Raw genomic sequence first — 26,617 nt, forward strand, 5'->3', positions numbered from 1 at the left:
TTCATAGAGGATGTTGAAGGAAGATTTGCCCCTGATGCGGGTAGCGGGGTCTGTCCGGCTTGTGACTGTAGCAATTGTCTAGCAAGATCATCTGTTCTCTCCTTGGAAATAATTAGTTCCCTTCTTAGAGCGTTCGTTTCCTGACGAGCTGCATGCACTTCTGCCCTTAGTTCCCCAAGTAACCGGGCTAGGTGATCAGTATCCGAGGTTTCCATAGCGCCTGGACGAGAGTTTTGCAGTAGGCTTTGCGTTCTGTAACGCTCACCTGATTCTCGCAGAGGCGCCGGTCTTGACTGGGCGACTACCGTATCTTCAAAGGTGATGTGCAGCACCTGGTTGGCTCTTTGGGCTGGACCTCTGTGCCCTGTATGCCTGACGTGCAGAGTAAGATGTCTGCAGATAGAAAATACGGGGTTAATGAACTGGGGTTATTGGGGTGTCCCTATCTCTTTCCTCTTCTCCTCTCCTGTAGACCCCCACAGGTTAACGCTCTCACCTTAGGTAAGTGAATGCCGAGCTCTCCATCTGCCTCGGGGCAGGGTGCTGTAACCAATTTCTTCACTGGATAGTTAGCGCAGGCCTCTTGACTTCAGAGGACTGCTGTCCGTCGTTTACTGCACGAACGGTAAGTTTCGAGTAACTCAAATGTCTTTAAAGTCTTTAATAATGATGTCTCTTGTTTTGCAGGGTTCCGGCGATGGCGGATGACGGGCTGAAGTGAGTTGAAGATGGAGCCCGTGTGATGAATAGAAGCGCCTGGAAGCACGTAAGTAAGCGCTTGTTGCCAGCTACACGATGCGCTCTAACTGTCTTTTTATTTTGCAGGTACAAGTTCGGAGCGGCTGCAGGGTGCCGGGATACCCACTGGGTTAGATGTGGAAAGGAGTAATGGCACGTGAGTATTAAAGTTCCCCAATGTCTTTAAACGCACCTTGTTTTGTCTTTCAGATGCGGGATGCAGCGCCGACGGCCTCCGGAGCGTGCGAAGAGTTGGTAAGCTTTTGTCTTTCAGATGCCGGAATGCAGTGTGAAGACCTCCGGAGCGCACGAAGAGTAGGTAAGCCTTTGCCTTTCAGATGCCGGAATGCTAACCTGTTCTTTCTTGTCTTTATAGGTGTTGCTGAAGACTGGATTCAGGATGGTAAGCCTTTTTCCTTAGGCCCAGGACCGGATGCAGAAGACACGATGAGCGTTCTGCTGCAGAGGGTGCAGAATAACGCAAAGCAAGATTCATCCACCGGGTGTGGTTTAAATAGCCTCCTGTAGTGCTTAGGTGTCTCCTTCCACAGCCACGCCTAAGTAAGAAAAGAGTTCCTGGTAAGAAAAGAGTTCCTGCCTTCCAGAAGAGTTCCAGTGTTCTGAATCTAGGGAGTGGCTCCAGCCCCACCCAACAGGAAAAGTAGTTCCAAACAGAAGAGGATCAGAGGCTCAACTGGCAGGCAAGTAAGCAGCATGGTCTGCTGCAGGTAAGTCCACCCAAGCATTATGAGCCCGGCGCTTCCAGCGCTGGGACTGGGCATATTTATGAGCCTGGTGCCACTGGCGCCAGGACTGGGTCCAAAAGGTCCCAATTGGGACTGGTTGGCACTCGGAACCTGGGTTATGGATCTGCTTCCAAGGGAGTTGGGAAAACCCTGACCTTTTGGAAGCAGAGATCATGACACAAAGGCCATGCACCCAACAACAAAGTTATAACCTCTTAACTTATAAGCCAACATGGGTTTTATGTAGTGCGGTGGTTGTGGACAAGATGTAGACTTTTGGGTGTATGGCTGCAGGCTGTATGCCTTACACCCAAGTATGCACACACTGCCCAGAACCACTGCAGCATATCACATTCATACATCACACCCATACAATTGACTATGTATCTGGTAGGTGTGGGCAGGGCCTAGAGTCTTGCCTACAAATTCAGTACATGTTACACTTGCAATGTTTCGTTCTATGGGTGTGCTACTGATTTATAAGTAACCATGGGTTTAAAATGTTGTGGTGGTTGTGGCCAGGCCCTAGACTCTTGGGTGCATGGCCGTAGGCCATTCTTCCAAGACTCTAGGCCCTGGCTACAACCACCACAGCATGTCACAGCAATGGGTACACCTGTAGTATTCGCTATCGATCAGATGGTTGAGGGGAGTGTGTAGAGTCTTGGCTGCATGGCCAAAGGCCATGCAGCAAAGAACAAAGTTATAAGCACTGGAGCTATAAGCCACTTAACACCCATACATTGAACAAAGTATGGACATACACGTAAGACTTTAGGCCCTGTCAACAACCACTGTAGCATATCACAGCTATAGATACACCCGTAGTATTGAACATCACTCAGGTGTCTGTGGGGCGGGCCTGCAGTCCTGGGTGCATGGCCGAAGGCTATGCACCCAAAAGTAAACTTAGAAGTACTCAAATTAGAAGCACCATGGTTTTGATATGCAGCGATGGTTGTGGGTAGGACCTATAGTCTTGGTTGCTTGGACGTAGGGTGTAGGTAAGTGGTTACACATCAAAGATGCTTGGCCCAGCCTACATCCACTGCACCACATTACTGCCATAGATTAGCCGTGTAGATTTGCATATGTATGAAATGACTGTAATTATACTTACCGTTTATTTTGTTCAGAATCCATATATGTCTTACATGACTGTAGTACTTGGCGGAACTAGACTTTTTAAATTTCTGTAATAAAAGAAGAAAACATTGTTAATGTTTGCATTTTGAGCAGATTTATTACATTGCATAATAGACAGTTTAGCTTTTTTTTTACCCTCATATTTAGTTTACAAACCAGTGTACTGTGCATTTTGCTCAGTTTCTGTGTTTGTTTTTAAAATTCTTGGGTCTGGGGGGAAAAAATCCTTGTCGGATTAAAACAAAACTTTAATTGCTATGCTACAAACTATTTCTTTGCTTTCTTTCAGTGTTTCCTTTTTCTTTGTGATTAATGTTATGTTTGTTGCCTTGTTGCTGATTTTTAGATACCTGTTGGCGTATTCTAACTGTGCATTTTTGTTACAGATCTGTGGTATTCATTTTTCTGTGTGGTTGTTATACACTCTTGGGCAGTTAGATACCTGTTGGCGTATTCTAACTGTTTGTAGTCTTTCACTTCATTTTTTGGTAATGTTGAAGTACACAACAGTTATTACATTTTGGCTTTAGGAAGATTAAATACGCATTTGTAAGATTAGCTGGCTGGCAATCTCTGCTTTAGAGTAATGGTGTTATCATTACATTCCACCCATCCACATTTCTTTTTAATGTATGCAGTGTAGTGACCTGCTTGGTTGTAGCTCCTGTATGGTAGATTATACCTACTGTTGTAAAGGTTTTTTTCCAAGTGACACTTGACCGTGTGTGAATCCAGTGAGCTTGCAGTTGTTTTTGGTACCATCTGCATTATACCGTAGCAGCATAAGTATTATGTACTTACTATGTGTTTGTATCAGTAAGGTGGAGCGATTTCTGAATTGCACATAGTACATAATCTGCCAAGGTTTGCATTCTGTACAAGTTGCTGAAATGGAATGGATTCACAATTAGGTATGGATACATACACAAATCGCTCATTTGGAATTTGTTCCTGTATCTCATTGCTACAGAGAGTGCATGTATGTTTCCACGTGTATGAAATCTGTAAGATTTCATTTATAGGTATGCTTTTGCTTTCCAGTACTTGTAGTAAGTACATTAGAAATTCTTGTGGATCTTCTTGTAAGCTTATAGTGAATCTCAGCATTCCAGCACAGTAGTCCAATTCTTGTCTTATTCCGTAAACACTGTTCGTGTTGTCAGGATTGTTTGTTGCGTTTCTATGAAGGACTAACATTTGCAAACATAATTGGTCTATACTGTGTAAGTAAATATTGTTAACAATTGGTGGCAAATGAAATAGAATATTGATTGCTACATTTGCATAGCAACTTACTCCAGTTTCATTTGAAAATTTGAATGGACCAGCTAGTTCTGCATCTGAGTGCTTTTTTCAGAGTTTCTCTTCCTTCTTTGAAGAAGTACCTGGTTTAATTTCCCTAAAAGGTTCTTCTTTGCTTGTGGTAATTGATGAACTTTTACCTTCTTTTGTTTTCTTTGAAGGATTTGCTGTCAGCTTCTGTTGCATTTCTGTTTGAATTAGTTTTCTTTTACCACGTTTTACTTTTTCTGGAACAGGATATTGTTTCAGATGGGGTGTAGAGTGAACGTAGTCTATTGTATTCTAAAATCAAGGAATATCAGCGTTCACTTTACTTTCATCAAAGTTGATTAGAAATCAACCGTCAAGTGTACGTACACGTGATAGTGCTACGTAGCTCATGCCATCTTTAAAGACTGTGTTTCTGTCATGATGCCTACCCCCAGAGCACCAGGCCAGGCCCAGCACCCCCGGGAGCAGGCATCACGCCCCCGGTGAAAAGCCCAGCGGCCCTTTATAGGGACTCTTTGGACTCTGTCCTGGCGCCGTTGGCGCCAGGCTCACGTTGGACATCAGTCCTGGCGCCATAGGCGCCAGGCTCATAAAGAGAAGTGTTTGGTGCACTTACCTGAAGCAGACCATGCTACACACTCACCTGATGCAGACCATGCTGCATGAAGAACCAAGCCAAATGAGGCTTAGGAGGGACTATTTTTCTGAAGGAACTATTTTGTTACTCGGGTGGGGCTGTGGAAGAATACTCACCTGGAACTTCTTCCAAGGCTATTTAAGCCACACCCGGACAGCCACACGTGCTTCGCGTTGTTCTGCATCCCAGCAGCTGAACGCTCACCGTGTCTGCTCCTGAACCTGGACTCCAGCCACGCCTGCCTCGAACCTGGAACACCTGTAAGGGAATAAGAGAAGAGAAAGGTGAAAACCAAGAACTATTTCAACCTTCTTACCTGTATCCGGAATCTTCACGCCGGCATTCCTGAAGGAAGACTTCCATTTAAAAGCACCGTGTTGCTCGCTGCAGCACCGCGCTTCACTCACCAGTTCCTGAGACGCCGCCCGGCTCCATCGCGGCTCTAAGTGCCGGTCGCCACACCTCTGCACCGCACCTAAGGAGAGAAGAAGAGACAAAAGGTGAGCAAGGGAACACAAGAGGAAAGCCGGATTTTCAGCCATATTACTTACCGGCTATTCTTGGTGAGCCATTCCACATCTCGGGTCGGCGCCACATCTCTGGCAGGTACCGCACCCCGGACCCTATGGGGAAAGGACAAAAGACATTACTGGGGAATTATAAAGACATTTAGAGGGGTCGCCCTCATCACTGACTCACCTGATTTTACCCCGGCAATTTAACCCTTCAACGCATCACCTTTGTTCTGCACCTGAAATAAAGGACAGAAAAAGACAACATAAAAGGAGGCTCACACTTGAACTTTTGCATCTTCATACTTACGGCGTATCGCTCAGTAAAGTCAAGTGGATTTGCCAGCGCCATTCTGAAAACCAGTGAAGTAACTGGATGAACGCGTGCCCCTGCACCAGAAGCAGGATGGAGAGTTCATCTTTCCAAACCATAAGGTGAGCTTAAACCGGGGGTTTTGGAGGAAGTCCGAGGAGAACGAAGGGGGAAAGGGGGGAGAGAGCACATTATTCAGCAGACAGTTAATCCCCTTTCTCATCTGCAGAAGGATATTCCTACGGGCCAGACAAGCAAGATTTGGGGGTCCTGTTCAATCGGTGGTCCGAATTCTGCGCATCACGCTTGAAGAGGCCACAGCAACCCAGACCAGACCAGCGCCTCCGTGGGAGCCAGGTGAGCGTTACAGAATGCAAAGCCTTCCTACAAATTCCCACCCAATCGCTATGGAAACTTCCGAGACTGACCAGTTGGCCCAACTACTGGGGGAATTATGGGCCGAAGTACACGCCGCTCGTCAAGAGACTAATGCTCTCAGGAGGGAAGTGATTGTAACAAAGGAAAGAGCTGATGACCTGGCTAGACAGCTTTTGCAAGGTCAAGCTGGACAAACTCCTTTACCCGGTTCCGGAGGGAACCCCGCTCCTGTGCTTTCCAGTAACCCGGTGCAGATTAATCTACCTGGAAACATGCCGCTGGCCCCACCCGAACGCTTTGCTGGGGACCCCAAACGATTCCCCGTATTCATGAATCAGTGTCGTTTGCATTTCCTGTGCAGACCTGGGGCCTTCCCTAATGACCAGACCAAGGTAGCCTTTGTATTGTCATATCTCAGTGGCAGCGCTGCCGATTGGTCAGTTCCACTGGTAACTCAAGATGACCCAGTGTTAGAGGAGCGGCAATCAGCGGCAACATGCTATTTCGAAAACTATTTTGCTCTGTCATAGTGCTTGGGGAGGTTCAGACAGTAAGAGATGGGTGAAAAACTGCATTTGTTCTTGTGGTAGGTGTACATGATGTATTTTCTAAGCCTGCCTTGTTTGGGATGTTTATACATACAGAACACGAGGGGTCTAATAAGGGCAGTATTTCAGTCCGTCCTGTGCACAGGGAACTTGACACTGTTCTAAGGACACGCGTGGCATTAGAGAACATTGAAATTGAGTACATGCCGTAATTACATTATTTTTTCCTATTGGTATGCTATTCATTAGTACGCCGCCATGGGTGTGACATGCTGCGGTGGTTGTGGCCAGGGCCTAGAGTCTTGGATGCATGGCCGTAGGTCAAAGGCCATACATCCAAGACTGTAGGCCCTGGCCACAACCACCGCAGCATGTCACACCCATGGATACACCTGTAGTATTGATTATTGATTAGATGATTGTGGGGAGTGTGTACAGTCTTGGGTGCATGGCCGAAGGCCAAAGGCCATGCACCCAACAACAAAGTTGTAAGCACTAGAGTTATAAGTTACTGCACACCCACACATTGCAATATCTATGGACAAACAAATAAGAGTCTATACTATGGCCTCATCCTCTGCAGCATACCACACCTATACATACATCCTTAGTATCGCACATCACTCAGGTGGTGGTGGGGAGGTCCTGCACTCTTGGGTGCATGGCCGAAGGCCATGAACCCTACAACAAAGTTATAGTCTGTTAACTTTTAAGGCTACATGGATTTTATATAGTGCGGTGGTTGTGGACAAAACGTAGACTTTTGGGTGCATGGTTGCAGGCTGTAAGCCATACACCCAAGCATGTACACACTGCCCACAACCACTGCAGCATATCACATTCATACATCATACCCATACATTTGATTACGTATCTGGTAGGTGTGGGCAGGGCCTAGAGTCCTGGGTACAAATTGAGTACATGCTACACTTATAACATTTCATTTAATGGGTGTGTTACTCATGTATAAGCGACCATGGGACCATGGTGTAATATGCTGCAATGGATGTGGCCAGGGCCTAGAGTCTTGGGTGCATGGCCATAGGTCGAAGGCCATACTTCCGTGACTCTAGGCCCTAGTCACAACTACCGCAGCATGTCACAGCAATGGATACACCTGTAGTATTGCTTATGGGTCAGATGGTTGTGGAGAGTGTGTAGAGACTTGGGTGAATGGCCGAAGGCCCTGCACCCAAGAACAAAGTTGTAAGCATGAGAGTAATAAGCTACTGCACACCCATACATTGCAATATCTATGGACATACAGCTAAGAGTCTATATTGTCGCCACATCCACTACAGCATACCACACGTATTGATACACCCATAGTATCGCACATTACTCAGGTAGCTGTGGGGAGACCCTGCACTCTAGGGTGCATGGCCAAAGGCCATGCACCCAACAACAAAGTTATAACCTCTTAACTTATAAGCCAACATGGGTTTTATGTAGTGCGGTGGTTGCGGACAAGATGTAGACTTTTGGGTGTATGGCTGCAGGCTGTATGCCTTACACCCAAGTATGCACACACTGCCCAGAACCACTGCAGCATATCACATTCATACATCACACCCATACAATTGACTATGTATCTGGTAGGTGTGGGCAGGGCCTAGAGTCTTGCCTACAAATTCAGTACATGTTACACTTGCAATGTTTCATTCTATGGGTGTGCTACTGATTTATAAGTAACCATGGGTTTAAAATGTTGTGGTGGTTGTGGCCAGGCCCTAGACTCTTGGGTGCATGGCCATAGGCCATTCTTCCAAGACTCTAGGCCCTGGCTACAACCACCACAGCATGTCACAGCAATGGGTACACCTGTAGTATTCGCTATCGATCAGATGGTTGAGGGGAGTGTGTAGAGTCTTGACTGCATGGCCAAAGGCCATGCAGCAAATAACAAAGTTATAAGCACTGGAGCTATAAGCCACTTAACACCCATACATTGAACAAAATATGGACATACACGTAAGACTTTAGGCCCTGTCAACAACCACTATAGCATATCACAGCTATAGATACACCCGTAGTATTGAACATCACTCAGGTGTCTGTGGGGAGGGCCTGCAGTCCTGGGTGCATGGCCGAAGGCTATGCACCCAAAAGTAAACTTAGAAGTACTCAAATTAGAAGCACCATGGTTTTGATATGCAGCGATGGTTGTGGGTAGGACCTATAGTCTTGGTTGCTTGGATGTAGGGTGTAGCCTACATCCACTGCACCACATTACTGCCATAGATTTGCCGTGTAGATTTGCATATGTATGAAATGACTGTAATTATACTTACCGTTTATTTTGTTCAGAATCCATATATGTCTTACATGACTGTAGTACTTGGCGGAACTAGACTTTTTAAATTTCTGTAATAAAAGAAGAAAACATGTTAATGTTTGCATTTTGAGCAGATTTATTACATTGCATAATAGACAGTTTACCCTCATATTTAGTTTACAAACCAGTGTACTGTGCATTTTGCTCAGTTTCTGTGTTTGTTTTTAAAATTCTTGGGTCTGGGGGGAAAACATCCTTGTCGGATTAAAACAAAACTTTAATTGCTATGCTACAAACTATTTCTTTGCTTTCTTTGAGTGTTTCCTTTTTCTTTGTGATTAATGTTATGTTTGTTGCCTTGTTGCTGATTTTTAGATACCTGTTGGCGTATTCTAACTGTGCATTTTTGTTACAGATCTGTGGTATTCATTTTTCTGTGTGGTTGTTATACACTCTTGGGCAGTTAGATACCTGTTGGCGTATTCTAACTGTTTGTAGTCTTTCACTTCATTTTTTGGTAATGTTGAAGTACACAACAGTTATTACATTTTGGCTTTAGGAAGATTAAATACACATTTGTAAGATTAGCTGGTAATCTCTGCTTTAGAGTAATGGTGTTATCATTACATTCCACCCATCCACATTTCTTTTTAATGTATGCAGTGTAGTGACCTGCTTGGTTGTAGCTCCTGTATGGTAGATTATACCTACTGTTGTAAAGGTTTTTTTCCAAGTGACACTTGACCGTGTGTGAATCCAGTGAGCTTGCAGTTGTTTTTGGTACCATCTGCATTATAACGTAGCAGCATAAGTATTATGTACTTACTATGTGTTTGTATCAGTAAGGTGGAGCGATTTCTGAATTGCACATAGTACATAATCTGCCAAGGTTTGCATTCTGTACAAGTTGCTGAAATGGAATGGATTCACAATTAGGTATGGATACATACACAAATCGCTCATTTGGAATTTGTTCCTGTATCACATTGCTACAGAGAGTGCATGTATGTTTCCACGTGTATGACATCTGTAAGATTTCATTTATAGGTATGCTTTTGCTTTCCAGTACTTGTAGTAAGTACATTAGAAATTCTTGTGGATCTTCTTGTAAGCTTATAGTGAATCTCAGCATTCCAGCACAGTAGTCCAATTCTTGTCTTATTCCGTAAACACTGTTCGTGTTGTCAGGATTGTTTGTTGCGTTTCTATGAAGGACTAACATTTGCAAACATAATTGGTCTATACTGTGTAAGTAAATATTGTTAACAATTGGTGGCAAATGAAATAGAATATTGATTGCTACATTTGCATAGCAACTTACTCAGTTTCATTTGAAAATTTGAATGGACCAGCTAGTTCTGCATCTGAGTGCTTTTTTCAGAGTTTCTCTTCCTTCTTTGAAGAAGCACCTGGTTTACTTTCCCTAAAAGGTTCTTCTTTGCTTGTGGTAATTGATGAACTTTTACCTTCTTTTGTTTTCTTTGAAGGATTTGCTGTCAGCTTCTGTTGCATTTCTGTTTGAATTAGTTTTCTTTTACCACGTTTTACTTTTTCTGGAACAGGATATTGTTTCAGATGGGGTGTAGAGTGAACGTAGTCTATTGTATTCTAAAATCAAGGAATATCAGCGTTCACTTTACTTGCATCAAAGTTGATTAGAAATCAACCGTCAAGTGTACGTACATGTGAAAGTGCTACGTAGCTCATGCCATCTTTAAAGACTGTGTTTCTGTCATGATGCCTACCCCCAGAGCACCAGGCCAGGCCCAGCACCCCCGGGAGCAGGCATCACGTCCCCGGTGAAAAGCCCAGCGGCCCTTTATAGGGACTCTTTGGACTCTGTCCTGGCGCCGTTGGCGCCAGGCTCACGTTGGACATCAGTCCTGGCGCCATAGGCGCCAGGCTCATAAAGAGAAGTGTTTGGTGCACTTACCTGAAGCAGACCATGCTGCACACTCACCGGATGCAGACCATGCTGCATGAAGAACCAAGCCAAATGAGGCTTAGGAGGGACTATTTTTCTGAAGGAACTATTTTGTTACTTGGGTGGGGCTGTGGAAGAATACTCATCTGGAACTTCTTCCAAGGCTATTTAAGCCACACCCGGACAGCCACACGTGCTTCGCGTTGTTCTGCATCCCAGCAGCTGAACGCTCACCGTGTCTGCTCCTGAACCTGGACTCCAGCCACGCCCGCCTCGAACCTGGAACACCTGTAAGGGAATAAGAGAAGAGAAAGGTGAAAACCAAGAACTATTTCAACCTTCTTACCTGTATCCGGAATCTTCACGCCAGCATTCCTGAAGGAAGACTTCCATTTAAAAGCACCGCGTTGCTCGCTGCAGCACCGCGCTTCACTCACCAGTTCCTGAGACGCCGCCCGGCTCCATCGCGGCTCTCAGTGCCGGTCGCCACACCTCTGCACCGCACCTAAGGAGAGAAGAAGAGACAAAAGGTGAGCAAGGGAACACAAGAGGAAAGCCGGATTTTCAGCCATATTACTTACCGGCTATTCTTGGTGAGCCATTCGACATCTCGGGTCGGCGCACATCTCTGGCAGGTACCGCACCCCGGCCCCTATGGGCAAAGGACAAAAGACATTACTGGGGAATTATAAAGACATTTAGAGGGGTCGCCCTCATCACTGACTCACCTGATTTTACCCCGGCAATTTAACCCTTCAACGCATCACCTTTGTTCTGCACCTGAAATAAAGGACAGAAAAAGACAACATAAAAGGAGGCTCACACTTGAACTTTTGCATCTTCATACTTACGGCGTATCGCTCAGTAAAGTCAAGTGGATTTGCCAGCGCCATTCTGAAAACCAGTGAAGTAACTGGATGAACGCGCGCCCCTGCACCAGAAGCAGGATGGAGAGTTCATCTTTCCAAACCATAAGGTGAGCTTAAACCGGGGGTTTTGGAGGAAGTCCGAGGAGAACGAAGGGGGAAAGGGAGGAGCAAGCACATTATTCAGCAGACAGTTAATCCCCTTTCTCATCTGCAGAAGGATATTCCTACGGGCCAGACAAGCAAGATTTGGGGGTCCTGTTCAATCGGTGGTCCGAATCCTGCGCATCACGCTTGAAGAGGCCACAGCAACCCAGACCAGACCAGCGCCTCCGTGGGAGCCAGGTGAGCGTTACAGAACGCAAAGCCTTCCTACAAATTCCCACCCAGTCGCTATGGAAACTTCCGAGACTGACCAGTTGGCCCAACTACTGGGGGAATTATGGGCCGAAGTACACGCCGCTCGTCAAGAGACTAATGCTCTCAGGATGGAAGTGATTGTAACAAAGGAAAGAGCTGATGACCTGGCTAGACAGCTTTTGCAAGGTCAAGCTGGACAAACTCCTCTACCCGGTTCCGGAGGGAACCCCGCTCCTGTGCTTTCCAGTAACCCGGTGCAGATTAATCTACCTGGAAACATGCCGCTGGCCCCACCCGAACGCTTTGCTGGGGACCCCAAACGATTCCCCGTATTCATGAATCAGTGTCGTTTGCATTTCCTGTGCAGACCTGGGGCCTTCCCTAATGACCAGACCAAGGTAGCCTTTGTATTGTCATATCTCAGCGGCAGCGCTGCCGATTGGTCAGTTCCACTGGTAACTCAAGATGACCCAATTCTTCGTGATTTTCAAAGATTTCAAGCAAGCATGGAAAGGTTATTTGCTCGTCACTCCCAGGGGCAGGCTCTAGATGACGAACTTCTATCTCTGTGACAGGGCAATCAAGACCTCCTTTCCTACATTGCAACCTTTAATAGACTAATTGTGGAAACTGGGTGGCCAGAGGATAAAAGAATCACGTTATTTTATCGAGGTCTACGCAGAGAACTTAAAGATGTCCTGGCCCAAGTTGTAAATCCGCCCCAAGAGTGCTCTGAATATATAGACTTAGTTGTCCAATTGGATCACAGACTGCAAAACAGAAAAGCAGATCGGTCCAAGTTTGAGACCCGGGTGTTAGTCAAGACCCACGCTAACCTCAAGGGGGCTGAAGCCTCAGAGCCAATGCAAATCGGAGGAGTTAAAGGACCTTTAACGCAAAAGGAACGTGAAAGAAGACGGCAGATGCACTTATGTCTTTATTGTGGATCCTCTGGACACTTTCTACGAGATTGCCCGGCAAGGCCGCCCAGGAAGGTGGTAGGAGCCGCTGAAAAAATCCATGAAACCTCTGTATCGGGAAACGACCCCGCCCGACAAGCGTAGGGGTCCGCTTGCCGAGCTTGAAAACGAACTCTCAGACCTCGCATTTCACTGTGCCAATTGTCCTCGTAGATCCGGAACAGCCTAAGCGGTTGCATGCAATAAAGGCATACATCGATAGTGGGGCTATAGGAAACTACGTGGATCGTGAATTGGTCTCCAGGATTAACCTCCCCCTGCGTCCAAAAACCAGCAAAGATGTCATCACCACAGTTGATGGAACCGAAATTGCCTCGGGACCGGTAACACATTCCACAGCTGAGGTAACACTTGTAGGTCCGGACGGCCATCGGGAGGCAGTTGTGTTTGATGTAATCAAGGCTCCACAGTTTCAGGTTATACTCGGAATCCCTTGGTTAGAGACACATAATCCTCAAATTGATTGGCGAGCGAAGAGAATAACCTTTCCAGAGTGTGCACGAACCTGCTACCCTGAACATCTGAAGGTCAGTCTAGCATCAGTAACCTCTGTCTCCATGCAACTACCTCCGGAATACCAAGACTTTCAGGACGTCTTCCAAAAGGAACAGGCCAACACGTTACCTCCTCACAGATTGTACGATTGCCAAATCGATCTGGTGCCCGGTGCACAACCCCCTTGTAGCAGGATGTATGCCCTTACTGAGCCGGAGAATCTGCATTTGAGACAATATTTAGATCAATACCTAGCCAATGGTTTCATTCGCCCATCAAAGTCTCCGGCATCCTCGGCTTTGTTCTTCGTGCCAAAAAAAGAAGGCGACCTTAGAACTTGTATCGATTACCGCGCATTGAACCAGATAACTGTTAAAAATCGTTACCCTCTGCCTTTGATCCCTGAACTCCTTGACCAGGTGAAGGACGCTTGCATATACACCAAGTTAGATCTCCGGGGGGCTTATCATCTGGTACGAGTTAAAGAAGGCGACGAATGGAAAACGGCCTTCCGTACAAAATATGGACTATTCAAATACCAGGTGATGCCTTTCGGGTTGTGCAACGCGACTGCTGCCTTCCAATTCTTCATGAACGATGTCCTTCGGGAACTCATCGACGTCTGTGTTGTCGTGTATATCGATGACATTCTGGTGTATTCCTCTTCAGAATCTGATCACAGAAAACATGTCAGGGCCATCCTTGAGAAATTGCGCCAGCACAAACTGTTTGCAAAGCTGGAAAAATGCGTTTTCCATACCACCAAGGTTGAATTTCTTGGATTCATCCTGACACCTAAAGGGGTCCGAATGGACTCACGGAAAGTGGATGCCATCCTCAAATGGCCATCACCTAGTTCGGTGAAAGGTGTCCAAAGCATGCTTGGTTTTGCCAATTTTTATCGCAGGTTTATCCCAAAATTTTCACGGGTGGTGCAACCCATCACTGCGCTCTTGCGGAAGAATAAACGTTTTGAATGGACCGAGGAAGCTGAACAGGCCTTTCAGGAATTAAAAGCTAAATTTACGTCCGCACCTATTTTGAAACATCCGCGTCCTGATCTCCCATATATAGTCGAAACCGATGCATCCAGCTTAGCCATGGGAGCTGTCCTGTCTCAGAGAGACCCCGAAACCAACCAACTGCACCTCGTAGCATTTTGGTCCAGAAAGTTCTCGCCGCCGGAGATAAATTATGCAATCACCGATAAGGAATTATTAGCCATTAAGTCCGCCTTTAAGGCTCGGCGGCATTATCTTCTTGGCGCCAGGCATACCATCACCGTGATCACTGATCACCGAAATTTACAATATTTAAAAACTGCCAAGGCTCAGTCTTCACGACAGCTACGATGGGCTTTATTCTTTGCTGAGTTCGATTTTGTAATCACCTACCGTCCTGGCTGTAAGAATGACAAAGCGGACGCGCTATCTCGAATTGGAATGGGAGAAATGGACACAAACGCAGAACCTGTGCCGATAATTCCCGAACAAAGAATCTTGGGGATAACCACTTTACAAACCCTTGAAGACATTCAAGCATGGGTAAAACTATTCCTGGACTCCTCAGCCTTGCAGGATTGGATCAAAAGGAGGTCTGCCTTTTCAATCAACGATGGCTTACCTTACTTCCAAGGACGTTTATTTTTGCCAGAAAAGGAATTGCAAGAACTGGTTATTTCCCGTTATCACGATACTCTGATGGAAGGACATCCTGGCATTGCCAAAACAGAGGAAAAAAGAGGAGAACGAAGGGGGAAAGGGGGAAGCAAGCACATTATTCAGAAGACAGTTAATCCCCTTTCTCATCTGCAGAAGGATATTCCTACGGGCCAGACAAGCAAGATTTGGGGGTCCTATTCAATCGGTGGTCCGAATTCTGCGCATCACGCTTGAAGAGGCCACAGCAACCCAGACCAGACCAGCGCCTCCGTGGGAGCCAGGTGAGCGTTACAGTTTCCTATATCTATCAATGCTTTGTCTAGGGTAAGACTTTGGGATTAATGAATGGTGACTGCATATATTTTGTATTTGTATTTTATTGAATTTATATAGCCCTTTACTCCAAAGTGCTTTACATAAGAACAGTAAATATACAGCAAGCATTAGATGACAAATGAACCACAACCAGATAACAGCATAAAGAGCAACTTACAGTAATGTAGCAGTGAGGAGGGTGTGGGAGGGGGAGGTGAGCAAGGGTGTGGTAGGTGTAAGAGGAGGTAAGTATGGGGGAAAGAGCAGGAATGTGAGGGGGGAAGAGCGGAGAAGGTGAGACAAGAGTAAAGCGGGGGAAGGGAGGAAGGGGATCAGAGGGATGGAGAGGGTAGGAAGGGGAGGAGTAAGAGGTAAGGGTAAAGGGGAAGGGAGGAGGTAGGGAAAGGTGGAGTGTTAGGGAGGTGAGTGGAAGAGGTAAGAATTTAGAGAAGAGTGAAAGGAAGGGTAGGAGGGAGGGAGAAGAGCGGATGTGAAGGGGGAGGCGGTTCCAGTGGAAAGGAGCAAGGAGTTGGAAGGAGTTGGAAGGAGTGGAAGCGGGTGGAGGCACAGGGTGGAGGAGGAGGAGAGAGTAGGAAAAGATTAGCAGAGCAGAGAGGATGGGAAGGGGTGTAGAAGGAAAGCAGGGAGGAGTGGTAAGGGGGGAGCAAGATCATAGAAGGATTTGAAGACAAGACAGAGGAACTTGAAATTGAGTTGGGAGTGGAAAGAGAGCCAACCTAGACAGGTGAGGGAGGATGAGATGGAATCAAGAGGTGAGAGAAGGCATAGGGAGCGGATGGCAGAGTGGTAGATGGATTTGAGAGGGGAGAGATGAGAGGAGAATGCAAGAGTTAGAGAAAATTGTTCTCTATGTACATACATGCCTTTGAAGAGAAGGAATCGAGCAGTTGAGCGCCCTATTCTTTTCACTTCTGAAAGTTTGTCAAAGCGAATATTGACAAACTGAATATTGTTGTCACGTGGGTATGATTGAAAGCCAACAACTGTACCCAGTGCCTCATTAACTGGCCCTTGCTCCATGTAAAGGTTACGTTTAACCATTACTCTACAATTTAAGGATAATTTTAATATTTTTTCCAACCCAGCTGTGTTGGAGATTGAATTTTCTAAGCTATTTAGTCTTGTTGTGGCTTGCTCACACATGGGTAGTGTCATACCATGTACGTCTAGTTTGTCTGTGGCGCAAATTTCTATTATTGGTTGCATTTCTTCATTTAACATTGTTTCATTGAATTTGAAACAGCTTGCAAGAGTTGGCATTAAGGCCATACAATTGACATTTTTGTGCTCTAATTGTTCCATAACATCAGTAGCACATGCATTATCGACATAAAGTGCATGAAGTGCCGGTTTTTCAATATTGCTTGTGCTTATTGAGATAGTACAACAACTCTAATACTTTTAAGGATTTTGGCATAAGTGAGATCTGCAGATTGCCGCATATTTTTTCTGTTAATTCTCTGTATTGGAAATGTTGCCAAAGGTTGACATTTCCTATGCTGCCAACAGTTTTATGGCAGAGTTTGTGTCCTAAGGTTTTAAAAATAGGTGCACCTTTCACTGGTGTCAATTGTAGAAGATCTCGGAAAACGATAATGTGTTTCCATGCAAAGAGTTCTTCGCAGTTTGTTTTAAGTACTTCTTGCAATCTGAGGTGAATCAAAGCCAACATTAGGTTGGAGACCATGCTCACTTCATCTATTAGTAGCATTTTCATTTGCTTTAATACTCTGCGTAGCTCCATTGCAGCTTCTGCAGAAAGTTTGTAATAGTCTAATTTGTTTTGGTGTTCTACTGGAAGAAGTAGTCATTGGTGTAAAGTGACACCGCCTATGTTGTAGGCAGCTAAGCCTGTGGGGGCAGTTACAACAGCTGACAGTTTGTTGTTTGTCAATTGCTGAAGGAACTTGCTGATGCTTTTGATTAAGAATATCTTTCCTGTCCCAGCTTCACCACTGACGTACAGCAGTATTGATTTTTAATTTTGGTAGGTACATTGTTTATTTTCGTGTTGTACACCATGTGCAATATGTTTTGTTATGGGGGGCGTGGCTAACCGCCATGTAGAGAGGACCCGACTTCGGGCAGGTCCACTAGATGTGCCACTTATAAGCTGTTTCCTACGGCTCTGAAACATTAAACAGACCCTGCAAAGCACCACGATTGCTGCGGACGCTAGCGTGAAGCTCCAGGACTCTCCACACACGAGGGTGTAAGCCCGAAAGACTTGTTTTGCTGCCCGCGAATAACTGTTCAGCAAGAAGCCAAGATGGCGGCTCTCACACACTGAGCCTGGGGAGCCCAGCTCCAGCCCAACAGACCGCGAAACTACAAACCTGCACAATCGCTCGTGAGAGGAAGTGGAAGAGCGATTTGGTGGTGCAGCTGCCGAACGGGGCATCGGCGGCGTTGCATGGGCTGCTGAGACACTCGAGGGGCTGTGGACAATAGGAGGAATCCACCGGCCCGGCTGCAGGGAGCCGCGGAGACCAGACCAGACCTGCCAGAAGAGGTGAGAGCAGAGCGGAGGGGTTTGATCGGGGGGCTGCACACAGAGCCTAGTGCAGACGGCCCGCTGCCCTGCCCCATTCCCGGTGAGGAGAGGACACCACCTGCCCTGCTGGGATCACACCGCGAGCGCCGCCTGCGCACCCCCAATACCCCAACAAACCAGGAGAAACGGGGGCACATGAGTGCTGGTCGGAGACCCTAAAACACGAACCACAACAGACCCGACCGGATCTCTAGCTGTGGGACGGGTTGCCCTTCTGGAAGGGTCCCTGGCCCCCCTCCCTGCCGGAGGCCCCGGGTGAATCTACAGTCCACTTGTGGAGTGGGGTAAGTGAGCAGTGGGGGTTGCGGCTCGATCAATCTGAACGCGCGGAGCTGCCGAGCACTGGCCTGGGGCCCTCTGTGTGAGCCTCCCACCAAGTCACGCACCGGCAATCAAGCGGGACCTTGTAATCTAGCCCCCACTGCATTAAGCGGACTCCGTGGCAGACAACGCACAACACAGGCCTGCACACCTCGAAGCCGCAAACCACATCCGAGGCCACAAGTAAAGCACACATCGTCGAAACTGCCCCCAGCGCCCGAAGCCCACAGACAGCACCGGAACCAGGGGAATGTCTCGCCTGGACAAATCGACGGGGAAGGGGGATAGACGCTTTCACGGCCAATGGACTCCCCAACCCTGAGGCCTCAGACACGGCATCTGTTGAGATGGAAACTGGCCCCACTGTAGGGGTGGCCGAATCCAGCAATACCCAACTCCTGGTGGCCATTAAGTCATTCCAAGCAACAATGGTGAACAAAATTGATGCCGTGGCCACAGATCTGGGCCTCCTACGCCAGGATGTCCGCTCCTTGGCTGGTAGAACCGAAACGCTGGAGACCCAGGTACGCGAAATTACGGAAGAAAAAACCCAACTCCTACATGACGTGGATGGTCTCCAGCAGAGAGTCAAGAATTTGGAGGACAGAGCGAGGACAGAGCGAGGAGGCTCGCTGCAACAACATCTGGCTTCTCGGCCTGCCGGAGGGCACTGAAGGCCCGAACCCCACCAACTACGTGGATAACCTCCTGCTGCAGGAGATCGGCACGGAAAAGCTGTCGCAGGGCTTCTCCATAGAGAGGGCTCATAGGTTACTTGCTAAGAAACCACCACCAGGCGGTCCACCTAGGCCTATGATAGCGAAAGTACTGAACTACAGGGAACAAGAGGTCATTTTGGCGTATTCACGATCAGGTGGCCAGATCAAGAGGAACTCTGCCAAGATTGCGATTTATCCCGATTACACCTTCCAAGTACAAATGAACAGAGCTCAGTTCATACATACGAAGGCCAGATTGAAAGCAGCAGTATTGCGATACATGCTTCTATACCCCTCAAGGCAAAAGGTGATACACAACAACAGGGCCCTCCTGTTTGACACCCCGGAACAGGCACGGGACTGGATGGATGGACAGCAACTACCTGACATCGAAGACAAAAGGCGGAAGCCGCATTGAACCGCCTTCCAAAAAACTGCAGGAGAACTTTTCTTAATCCAACTGCGGATCAGCAGAAGGACCTAGCCTAACGAGCGGCTGATATGATCCTACTATACGGAACGCCGAAGCAAGAGCTCCCCCAACCCCCAGGAGTTTCTTTTTCAGGGTACGTTTACCTGCCCGTACAGCACCTGAAGACCATGTCTGGTCCTAAGGAGAGGAAACAGGACAGTCATGATGAAGGTCACCTCGCTGGACCAGTTCTACGTTTGGGAAGTTTGTTAAAAGGGAGGGAGAAATGGAGAGTTAGCACCCACGTTGGGAAATTTGATCAAAAAACACTGAGACCTCAGGATAACTTCACGACAGATACATCATTAACAGGACCTCGACCGAGGCCAAGGAGGAGCAACGGACACCATGACGCCTCTGGCTGAAAGAATAAAAGTAATGAAGTGGAACGTCAGAGGCATGAACAGCTTTGTGTAACAACGCCGGATACACGCATATTTGCGACGATGCAAGCTTGGAATAGCTATGCTCCAGGAGACACACCTAACGAAGGAAAAACTGAAGGCGCTAGCCAAGACATGGCGAGGGACCCTGATCGGATCCTCCTACTCCTCTTATGCAAGAGGGGTCCTGATATGGATCGACCCGACCATCCCATTCAGAGTAGTGAGCACCAAGACAGACGACGAGGCCAGGATGGCACTTGTGCAAGGTACCATGGAAGGGAGGGAACTATGCCTGGTTAGCACTTATGCTCCTAATCATGATGCCATCGCTTTCTTCCACTCCCTGTGTTCTCGACTGAGCCCTTATGTAAACTGCAATATGATTTGGGGGGGAGACCATAATTGCACCCTAGATCCCCTCAAAGACAGGTCTGATACCAAGCACTCCCGCCTATCCCCCACAGCCATAATTTTGTCTAAATTAATAAGCCAGAGGTCACTATGTGATCTGTGGAGGGAAAAGGGCCCTGAGCGAAGGGAATATTCCTTCTTCTCCCCGCCACACAACGTCCACACTAGGCTGGACTATATTCTAGTCAGTTTGGGGAAGCAAGCAACGTTTTGCGACGCACAGTATTTGCCAAGGGTGCTGTCAGACCACTCCCCCATGTTGGCCACCTGGGAGGTATACCCGCCCAGACCCCCAATTCCCACATGGAGACTTAGGGCCGAAGCCCTGCTCGATGCAGCCTTTCACGAACACATAAAAGACAGCACTGATGAATACTGGCAAAACAACCTGGAAAGTGTAGAATGTGTCAGTACCGCGTGGGAGGCATATAAGGTAGTCGTGAGGGGAGAGATGATAGCTGTGGTGGGGGGTACCCAAAGGTCCATCACGAATTCCCTGGTGGGCGCGGAAAAAGAGTTGGAGGAGCTGGAGAGCAGGGCAGAATCGACTCCAGAACATCTACAGGAAATAACCAAACTGTGACAAACCTGCCTGTCGCACTGGGAAACCTTGGGGAAACTAAGTTATGCTAAGCACACTGAAAGAACGCACACGCTGGGAGACATACCCAGTAAACTCTTAGCTTGGCTTTACAAGAGGGAAACCCCTAGGACTCCCATTTTCCACATACTCAGACCTGATGGCAATACAGCGCACACCCAGGCAGAGATTAACTCGGTCTTCTCCGAGTTCTATCGTGACCTATACTCCAAGACCCTGCCCCCACTGACACCGAGATTGAGGATGTCCTGGATAGAATAGAGCTACCCAAAATAGATTCACAAATGGCTGAAGCCCTAGACGACCCAATCACCCCTGACGAGGTGAAAGCAATAATTAGATCCTTACCATCTGGGAAAGCGTCGGGAATGGATGGCCTACCTGGGGAATTCTATAAGTCATATGAGGAGACCATTGCCCCACTGCTAGCGCAAGTATACAATGAGGCTTACGAACGTGGTATCCTCCCTGACTCCATGAGAGAAGCCATAATAATCCCCTTGCTGAAGCCTGGAAAAGATGGGACGGACTGTGGGTCATATAGACCACTATCTATGTTAAATGTAGATAACAAAATACTGACTGCACTCCTTGTGAATAGATTACGTAGAGTGATCCCCCTGCTAATTCACCAGGACCAAATTGGCTACATGCCTGAGCGCTCTATCACCGAAAACTTGTGCAGGTTACACCACATCATATACAGCACCGTGCCAGGGCTTCAGAAATATGCTGTGGCGTCACTAGACGCCACCAAGGCCTTTGATTCGGTGAGATGGGAATGGTTGGTTATATGCCACCATGGTTAGGATGGGGATCGGACCCGCCTTCCTTAAATGGACCCAATTGGTCTACACCAGTCCCACTGCAGAGTGCGCACCAATAAGACATATTCAGATAAATGGCCCCTTTACAGAGGTACACGGCAGGGATGCCCACTGTCCCCTATGCTATAGATTATTGTCGTGGAACCTGTAGCTGCATATCTCCGGCAGGAGTATGGAGACGGAGGCATCGAACTAGACGGGGAGACACACCTCGTCTCTATGTACGCAGACGACATGCTGCTGTACCTGCACAATCCCGAGCACCTCCTGCCCTACATTTTAGAGACTTTAGATTGTTTCCATAAACACACGGGCATTCAGATCAACAAAGACAAGTCTTGTCTCTATCCCCTTGCGGCATTGTATAGTGAGGAGCACAGATCCCTGCCCCCTCTCAACCTACAATGGCAGGTGACATCCTTTAGATACTTGGGTGTTACCATAAACCATAACCCTAGCACCGAACACATTCTTAACACGGTTAGGGCTAAAGATGCCCTTGCAAAGTCCATGGATTTTTGGGATAAGCTCACACTCTCGGTAGCGGGGCAGGCGGGTCTCCTCAAAATGGTGGCACTCCCCCATTTACTGCATTGCTTTTCCAACGTCCCCTTTAACATCCCCTGCTCCTTTTTCAGAGACATAGACAAACTCTGTAGGGGATTCCTTTGGCAGGGAGGTAGGCACAGCGTGGCGCTGGACATTCTCCATAGACCCTATGAGAGGGGGGGATTGAAGGTCGCAATTTCAAACTATATTACTTGGCTAGCCACCTGAGGCATGTGACGCAATGAATGCCAGATGAAACCACCTCAGACACCCAACTTCTACAACCAGCTCTGCCCCGACTGTTACTCCGTGACTTACTATGGGTTGAGAAGGGGGCTCTGACATTACCCATACCTGGTCAGGCTTGGAACCCAGCTCTGGAAGCGAGCCTGTAAAACAGTGGTGGTGACAGACCCGTATTCCCCACAGATCCCCATCGCGGCAGTCATGGCTAAGCTCTCATGGGAAACACAGAAACACGCACCCAGTGGGAACCCTATGGGGTGGCAGTATTAGGAGACCTCACTTACGAACAGGAGCTCAGGATATTCGCTGACCTCAGCGAGTCCACAGGCCTGCCCACAGGCCAGTTTTTGCTCCACAGAGCAGTAACTCAGGCCATGAAGAACAGATGGCCGGAGGCCACCGACCAAGTCATTGAGAACGATATCATTGAGTCAATGCTGGACACTGCTGACGGGGGCCAGGCAACCTCCAGACTATACGAAGCTCTACAGCAGGGCACGACCAAGAGTGAACTTAAATGCAAAGAGAGGTGGGAGAGGGAATTGGGCCTTGAATTTGAGGACAAAGCATGGGCGAGAATAACCCATTACCATAAAAAATCTCTAGAAATGCCCGTCTCCAACTCATCCAGCTGTACATTACCAACAGGGCCTACCTTACACCTGACGCCATATCGAGGTTCAAAGGAGCCACAACCCAGACATGCCCCAAATGCAACGAGCCGAGGGCGGGAATGACCCACATGTTCTGGGGATGTCCGACGGTCCAGGGGTTCTGGGCTCAGGTGAAAGAGAGGGCAGCAAACGCGGAGATTGAAGTGGAAATTCACGAGCCAGCAGCCTGCATTTTGGGAAGTTACAAACGAAACAGTTAGAATAAGCCCCAAAATAAACTCATAGACTTGATATACATAACAGTGAAAAGACGCATAGCCATGGGATGGAAAAGCGCCGGAGGCCTAAGCGAGGCCCTTTTGTTGGGGTGACCTCAAAAGATGGATAGCCGCTGACACCGCGGCCTGGGAGACAGCGATTCAGGTACAGAGGCTGAACTCTAGTGAAGAACCACTCCATTGGGTGACGTTAACAGTCCCATTTCTCCATCCAGCGGCTCAAGACAACGCCTTGGTCAGTACGGACAGTCCCGGCCCAGCACGAGGTCCAGTCGAAGACTGTGGATGTATCTGAGGTGTCGGAGGGAGAGGGGTGGGGCGGGAGGGTTGGGAACGTTATATTATGTTGTTCTTGAATTATGCATACTGCATTGACTAATCAATGATCCATTGTTTGTTACTATTTGTTGAAAACCCAATAAAGAAAGTTAAAAAAAATATATGTTTTGTTACATCTTGAAAAATGGTGCTCTGATCTTTGTTAAGTTTTGCTTGTTGTACAGTTAAGTCTTCTATATTTTCTTTATAGTGACACATGGTGTTTTCCACTTCTGTCATAGCTAATTCTGCCTCATTTGCTATTAGTGGCTGTCCTAGTGGTTCTTGGCTTCCTGTTACAGAAGGTTGACTACTGTCGGGAGAGTCCTTCTCTAGTTGGGCCTGAATTTCTTCTTCACGTTGCTGTTCATTGTGCAACATTGTTTTGTACTGCGTAAAGTTCACATTGGTGATATCGCTTTCATTTGCTTTGAAAGCATCTTCATAGCAGTCATAGATATCAAGTATCTCTTCCTCTTTTCTCCATGGTTTAAAAAGTTGTAGGAGAGACATGTAATATAGTTCTTTCTGTTGAGGAGTTGTTAATGACATTTTAACATGATTAATTAAGCTTCGTTTGGTAAGTTTCACTAAGCTGCCTTCACAATCTGTAACTCTATATCTGCCTTTGCTTTCATCGGGTTTTACATTATTTTTGTATGCAAAGTTTTGAGCTATGTGGTATAGAAACATGCTTTCCAAAGTGCTACTCCTGTTCGGATAGTATGTGTCCAGTAAATTGTTTTTCAAAATGTCTTGGCTGTTGGGATCATTTCTGGCAATTGTTTCTATGTCCTCATATGATTTCAGAAATCTTTTTCTAGATTTAGCAGGACCAAGACTTAGCCATACTATGTTGTCTGATTTTCCATACAAAGCAGTACCGGTTAAAAGATCTGCCGCTTCATAGGCGCCACATTCTCTATGAGAGAGCATTTTTATGCCTAGGCTGTACAATTTCTGTGATAGTGTTTTGTCTGATGATAGGCCATCCCAGAGGTCTTGAAGCTCTGTTTTTTCTGCTTTTGTTAAGTAGGCTGTAACATATCGTGCAACAGCATTGGAATTGTCTGTGATGTACTGCACATCTATGTTTGCATTCCATAAGAGGGCAATGATTGGATTCTAATCATTGATATATTTTGATTCTTCTGTTCTTTTTATGTAATACGTGTTCTTAGGTGATTTCCCTTTAACACTATGTTGAACTGAAGACATGAAGTTGTTCACTTCACCTGTTTCTGTAACTGGTCTAGGGAAACCAAACCGGCATTTGGTGTAATATTTCGACGACAATATTTGCCGCATTTGTGTCTTTGAAATTGTAAAATCAGCCCATGCAGGTCACTATGTGTCCGTTGTGAAGGGATTTCACAAGTGACATATTTTTGGATAAACTGCAAAACAGTGGCATCAGTATCGTGACCACATTTAGGTGCACCTTTGATCCATAAAAGTGGTGCACCTTTGATCCATAAAAGTATGTGAATATGGTGCGCTCCTCTCGCTTGGTATTCTTTTCTCCAAAAGAAGTGTTGCACTTCTCCGAGGGGTGGAACAGTTTTAATGCAAATAAAGTGTAGCATAGCAATGAAACGATGATGGAAATATCTTGAGACATTAACTGGATCTAGAGAGCAAAGTTCTCCAGGTGTTAATAAATGTATGTTGGTTTTGTTGCTGTTTGATATGCGTAGGAACTCATGTAAATCTTCCCATGCATATTCTGCACAACTTAGTGTAACAAAAAAAGTTGGTGGTCCAAGATTTCTGATCATACAACGTACGTCTCTGTGCCGTCAGAACCAGTATTCTTTTGTACCACGCATGTTTGCAAACAAATTTGTTATACTTGATTGTAAAACCTCATATTTTTCTTGTACTTTTTGTATTAATTGCGTAGCTGATATATTTTGAAAGTGGGTTCCAGATTTCAAAATGTGTGCAACTCCGTAACATAGGGTTGCTAGTTCACTTTCAAAGAGTAGGTGGAATATGTATTCCACATTTTGTCTAAACCTGGGATCTTCCGAATACATTCGTAATGAGCGGTATTCTGGTGCCGTAATCTGAGTGGGTCTATCATCGTATCTTACACCTTTGCCGGTAGGAAATAGCAGTGGAAAAGTACGTGCTTCTATACTTTTTTCCCATATGCTCATTGGTGAACCATTGGTTTGTCGCATTTGGTAAGTTTCTAGTGCATCATCTATGCTTTCATTGGAATGCAATGGATGAATTGTGTACTGGTCCAAAAGAGTGGATACTGCAGCAGGATTCAGAAGTTCGAATTTTCTAGTTTCTGATGACTCTTTAATTATTTCAGTTGTTTCCCTTAAGCTTTCTTCATTATTTATTTCCTTATAAAAATCGTTATTCTCTTTTAGATTTTGCAAGGCTTGTCTAATTTTATGTAAGTCCACCAGTTGTTGCCAATTTTTTTTGTCTTTTGTTGGTACACCATTTACCAAGACAATTAAAGAATGTTCTATTGAACGTTGCACTCCTAGAGTGTGTGCATTTTCTGTTAGATCTAATGGCAAAAACTACTTTGCCGTAAATGCCTTTCACCAATTCAGAGGGTGTTAATTTTGCTGTTTTTGGATGAAGGCGTATAATTGTTTGAAATGGATGGACTGTTTGAATTATGATGCTCTCATACAAATTGAGTTGTTGCAGGGCGTTTGGTAGTGGAAACAATTGCAAATTATTTGTGATAGCATGTGAAGGAGTTTGGTTGTTGTCTAGTTTTGTAGTCCAGTAACTGCAACATATTAGGGGTTCACTTATTTGATATTTATTTTCAGCTAAAAGGTACAGAGATACTTCAAACCATTTGGAATCTTCATTGTCTTCTATTTTGTATGCTATGTCTACATTTTTTGTGTTCCTTTTGTAAAACCTTCTGCGGCAACACACACACACACATGGTTTGGTATTTCAGCCGATGCACTTTTAAATTTTAGAATTTATTTTTTGTATGTGTGTAATAGAAGGTTGCTATCTGTAGAATTGTTGCTAGTCTGTTCTAGAACTATTGCATTTTGTAAGTGGCTTTCACTTCCAAAATATTTTATCTGGATACAGTCAATTTCTTCTTGTAGATATTTGGG

Source organism: Ambystoma mexicanum, chromosome 5q, assembly GCF_040938575.1.
Source record: "Ambystoma mexicanum isolate Mex_15411 chromosome 5q, UKY_AmexF1_1, whole genome shotgun sequence".
Taxonomy (NCBI): Eukaryota; Metazoa; Chordata; class Amphibia; order Caudata; family Ambystomatidae; genus Ambystoma; species Ambystoma mexicanum.